We start from the raw sequence: 5771 nt of genomic DNA, 5'->3' as shown, positions 1-5771 counted from the left end.
GCTGCTCTCATCTTTTACTTCCCCCTCTTTGGGGAAGTGTGAGGGGGAGTTTGTAGCCTTTCGGCTTTTACTCCCCTGTGTACGTGTGTGGGTGATTATTTCTGTAGTTTTCTACTGTGTGTGGAATGTGATGATTGTTCCGTTTGTGTCTGGTACTTGCCTGCGGTTGGCGAGATGATTGGTGTTATATAGGAAGGAAGAGGATTAAGGGATTGGGTATTGGGATTTTCTCTTCGACTTAATCATAGAAGATCGTCATGGGGCGCTTGTGCTTGTCGTGGGACATGTCATACCGACCTAGGCAGTTGATGAGGGCGTTTCCTGACCTGGAAGAACCTTCACAGAAGGTCCTTGCCAGATCTTGGAAACGCTCTCTCAGGAGTGGGATTCCAGCTGCGGCGTGCAGATCATCTATGGGGAATCCAAGAGGTAAATGCAATGCCCTCCTGAGGGCGCTGTTCTGCAGCCTCTGGAGTTTGTCCAGGTGCTGCTTCGCCGCGTATCCCCAGACAGGGCAAGCATATTCCATTACTGGCCGGATCAGGGCCTGGTACACATTTACTGCTACTGGGCAGGGAAGGGAGCTGGTTGAGTTCAGGATTGGGTATAGGGCGGACATTCTGGTGCAGACCTTCCTGTGGACCTCGTCTATGTGGGGTTTCCACGTAAGACGAGAGTCCAAGGTTACGCCAAGGTACTTGGCGGTTCTGCGCCAGGGGAGTTGGGTTCCGTTTAGGTGAAGGTGGAGGGGGGGATGTTGAAGAGGTTCGCGCCTTCCGATCCTGCGGGTAGTCAGCACAGCCTGCGTCTTTTCGCCGTTGATGGTGATACGCCAGTGACGGGCCCAAGTTTCTGTGTCATCTAAAACCTTTTGTAGCCTACGGATGACCAGATCCTTGTTCGCATTTCTCGTGTAGAAGGCTGTGTTGTCTGCGTACTGTGCAGTATGCACCAGGGGGGGCGTTGGTGTGTCCGCAGTGTACAGACTGTACAAAATGGGCCCCAGGATCGATCCCTGTGGCACTCCAGCACGAATACGCCTTTTGGTGGAGGTGGCAGTTACTACTTTGACGGAGAAAGTTCTATTCGTGAGATAGCTTTTGACCAGCTTAACTATACTCCCAGGAAACCTTTTTGTGTACAACTTGTAGAGTATCCCTCTATGCCATACTGAATCAAAGGCTTTGGCTATGTCTAGTAGCACTATCCCGCAGTAGCCTCTGTGGTTGAAGCCTTCTGTGGCTGCTTCAGCCACTCTCATGACCTGTTATGGGGCAGAGTGGTTCTGCCGAAACCCAAATTGGAAATCCGGCAGGAGCTGCTCTCTGGTAATACGTTCCTGTATGGGTCTTAGCAGGAGGCGCTCATAGATCTTGCTGAGAGTTGGCAAGAGGCTAATCGGCCTGTAGTGCTGCGGGAATAGAGGGTCTTTCTCTGGTTTGTGTATCGCGACCACTTCCGCATGTTTCCAGCAAGCTGGGAACTCGCGGGATCGAGTAATCTCGTTGAAGACGTTCGCGAGGTGTTTGATCGCCGTGGGTGGGAGATTTTTGACTAACTGATTGGTGACACTGTCGTGTCCTGGCGCTTTTTTTGTGGGGAGGGACCTAATTACTTTTTCCACGTCCTCGGGGGCGAAAAGTGTGGGTTCGTCATCTGGGTCCTCCTCAGCATTGAGGAAGACAGCCAGTTGACGACTGACTACCTATTCATGCTCTTCATCCTGGGGTTCTGCCGCTTGAAACTGCTTCTTGAAGGAGTTGGCGAGGACGTTGGCCTTCTCAGCATGGCTGTAGACCAGACCCCACTCGCCGTGCAGTGGCGGCATCCTAGCGCGTCTTTTTGTGAACTGTTTTGTTGACGAGTGTCGCGTCCACTTATAAAGGAGCAGTTTTCTGGCGTTCGTGCTGCAGAAGTAATAGTATTGGTTAAAATTCATATGGCTACTATTGGTGGGCCATAGTCATATGCTAATATTCCCGCTCTGATGCAGAAGAAGGGGTGTTGGTAGTTCATCTCATGTGGATACCATTGGCAGTCCATTGCCATTGGATAGAAAGGCGCCATTCCACACTTATGCTGGAGAAGGTTTATTGGCTGAAATACCTGCTACCGCTATTGGTTGGTCATCGTCAGTGACTATATTCGAAAAGGACAGAGCAAGAGAGGGGGAATGTTTACCGAAAATATTATTGTCAGCCAAGGTGAACTGCAGTGCGTTGTTTATGATACTCACACACTGTGACCACCTACTTACTTCCTTGATGGCGGGGAGCCACGATGCTGTTCGGCACATGCGGCTAAAACGAAGTGCAAAATAGGCAGTAGCGGAACATCACGAGAACTGTGGCTCTGACATCGATTTTAATAACGTACGTGTACTGGCTAAAGAAACAAACATTTATAGAAGAAAGGTCCGAGAAGTGGTCGAAATTTCTAAGAGTGCATCTAATTTCAATAGAAATGTTCAAATGGCTGTGAGTACTATGGGACTAAACATCTGAGGTCATCAGTCCCCTAGAACTTAGAATTACTTAAACCTAACTAACCTAAGGACATCACACATATCCATGCCCGAGGCAGGTTTCGAACCTGCGAACCTGACAGACCTCATTTGCTATCATTTTCATAGTAGCTGGGCACCATTCACTGATTTCATTGTTTCCTTGTAATGTGGACACCTATGCACCCAGAAGCATACTGTCCTGATCTATGGCACCCATAATAAATGACTCAGATTATCTGAAAATTAGCTCTGATATGGAAAATGACTGGTGGTAGAATGATCACAATGCTTTACAGACCTGGTTTTTTCTCATCAACACCCTTTTCCTCATCACTGTATATTTATTTTGTTTTATTTATTTATTTTCAAGTTCCATGAATCCTTGATGCTGGTGTATCTCTAGGATGTAGAACACATCATATTTTTACAGTAATAACTCTATGTACATGGTCATGAGGCTTAGAGTCTAAATCATATGAAAAGAGATACACGAGGTTCAAGTGTTCAAATAACAGCACTGAATATATCGTAGTAATAATAGTTACACAATCAAATTGCAAAGTTACATTATCATTTATATAAAAAAACATTATATCAACAATTGATATACCTGTGCTAGATAGTCATTTTTATAAGAGTTCTTAAAATTATACACGTTTCACTAATTGTTAGACATTGTCAAAAAATTCCTGTAAAGCATGGAAAGGACTATTCAAAAGATAAAATTTTAGCTGTTTCTTGACTTTAGTCTTATTTCCAATGACATTTAACATGAACTGGAAGGTTAGATTATACTTTTATGCTTGAATAAAGTACTCCTTTTTGTGCCATGCTGAGATTTTTCGTATATTTATGAAGATCATATTTACTACTTTTGTCACACTCATGATATTCGCTATTTCTTCTGCAAATTATATGATTATTGTTCACAAAGCACATTAGTGAAAAAAATGTACTGGCATGGCATGGTAAGGATCCCCAACTGTTTGAATTAATTTCTGCAAGAGCATCTTGGGTGCACTCTACTCATAATTCTGATGACTCTCTTCTGTGCAAGAAAGGCTTTATTTGCTCATGGCTGATTTCCTCATAATACAATGACATGTGTCATAAGTGAATGGGAATATCTAAAATAGTTCCCATAACTTCCAGTTCCCCATTGACATGTATACACTGTACTTGTTAAAACTTCATACTGTGCATCATTAGCTAACAGCAATTGAATTTTAAGCAATATTTCATATGGGTTATCATCTGACATGCTATAAATAAATGCTTCAGAATAAAATTAAAATCTTAATTGTGATTTCCTTAATGTAAATTTGGAAGCATAGTATGTTTCAAGATGCCCGCCCGGTTGGCCGTGCCGTCTAACGCATGGCTTTCCAGAAGGAAAGGAGCGCCTGGTCCCCGGCACGAATTCGCCCGGCAGATTTGTGTCGAGGTCTGGTGAACCAGCCAGTCTGTGGATGGTTTTTAGGCAGTTTTCCATCTGCCTTGGCGAATGCGGGCTGGTTCCCCTTATTCTGCCTCAGCTACACTATGTCGGCGACTACTGCATAAACAAGTTCTCCACGTACGCATACACCACCATTACTCTACCACACAAACATAGGGGTTACACTCGTCTAGTGTGAGACATTACCTGGTGGCGGGGAGGGGGGGGGGGGGGGGGGGCCACCAGCCGAACCACACAATAACCCTGGGTTCGGTGTGGGGTGGCGGAGGGGTGAAGTGGACTGCGGTAGTCGTCGTGGGGTTGTGGACCACTGCGACTGCAGCAGGGACGGAGCCTCTCCATTGTTTCTAGGTCCCCGATTGACACACATACATACATATATACATACATACGTGTTTCAAGACATTCTCTTTTCAGTTCAGCTTCTTGTTTGGTTTCTGCACAAGCATATTCACTGGGTTTTCCCCTTCCTACATAATTCAGCCAGTTTTCTTGAGAATGGTCTGTCTGTGTTTCAGTGATATCATGGAGAACACAATATGCAGACATAAGCTTAGGCACAAATTCATAGTTTATGTCTATATGTTTAGCATGACTTCTCCAGTGAACTTTGAGCCTGTCAGATGAGTCTTCCACAACAATTCTGGTGGATCTCAAGTAAACACCAGAACTTTCTTCTATAACTGAAACTGTAAACGTTTCATTACTCGTGGTAGAAGGGGACTTGCTGCACTAAATTGCCAATTCCTTGATGTCTCAGAATGTGTCCTACCAACTGATCCCTTCTTTTAGTCAAGTTATGCCACAAATTTCTTTTCTACCCAATTTATTAAGTACCTCCTTGTTAGTTATCTGATCTACCAATCTAATATTCAGCATTCTTATGTGGCACCACATTTCAAAAGCTTCTATTTTCTTCTTGTCTGAACTGCTGATTATCAACATTTCATTTTTGTGGAAGGCTGAACACCAGAAAAATGCCTACTGAAAATACTTGCTAACACTTAAATCTGTATGTGATGTTAACAAATTTCTCTTCTTCAGAAATCCTTTTCACGCCAGTGCCAGTCTATATTTTATATCCTGTCTACTTTGGCCATGATCATTTATTTTGCTGCCCAAATAGCAAGATTCATCTAGTTCTTTTAGTATCTCACTTCCTGATCTAATTCCCTCAGCATCAGCTGATTTAATTTGACTACATTTCATTATATTTGTTTTGCTTTGTTGATGTTCATATTACATGCTCCTTTCAAGAAACTGTCTATTCCATTCAACAGCTCTTCCAATTCTTTGCTGTCTCCCTGACATTAAATCCTTACTCCAAATTTTTCTTTGGTTTCCTTTACTGCTTGCTCAATGCACAGATTGAATAACATCAGGAATAGGCTACAACCTTGTCTCACTCCTTCTCAGCCACTGCTTCCCTTTTATGCTCCTGCTCTCCCCCCAACCCCTTCCTCTCAACCCTTATATCTGCTGTCTTGTTTCTGTACAAGTAGTAAATATCCATTTGCTCCCTTTATTTTATCCCTGCTACTTTCAGAATTTGAAAGATAGTACAACAGTCAACATTGTCAAAGGCTTTCTCAGACACTGGTTTACCTTTCCTTAACCTATCTTAGATGCAGGATCAGCATTGCCTCACCTGTTTCTGCATTTCTCTGGAATCCAAACTGATCTTTCCCAAGGTTAGCTTCTACCAGTTTTTCTGCACTTCTGTAAAGAATTCACGTTAGTATTTTGCAACCATTGTGTATTAAATGTGTAGTCCAATAATATTCACACTATTCACCGCCTGCTTTC

The sequence above is a fragment of the Schistocerca cancellata genome, chromosome 12 (genome assembly GCF_023864275.1).
Source record: "Schistocerca cancellata isolate TAMUIC-IGC-003103 chromosome 12, iqSchCanc2.1, whole genome shotgun sequence".
NCBI classification, from domain to species: domain Eukaryota; kingdom Metazoa; phylum Arthropoda; class Insecta; order Orthoptera; family Acrididae; genus Schistocerca; species Schistocerca cancellata.
This window is presented reverse-complemented; position numbering follows the sequence as displayed.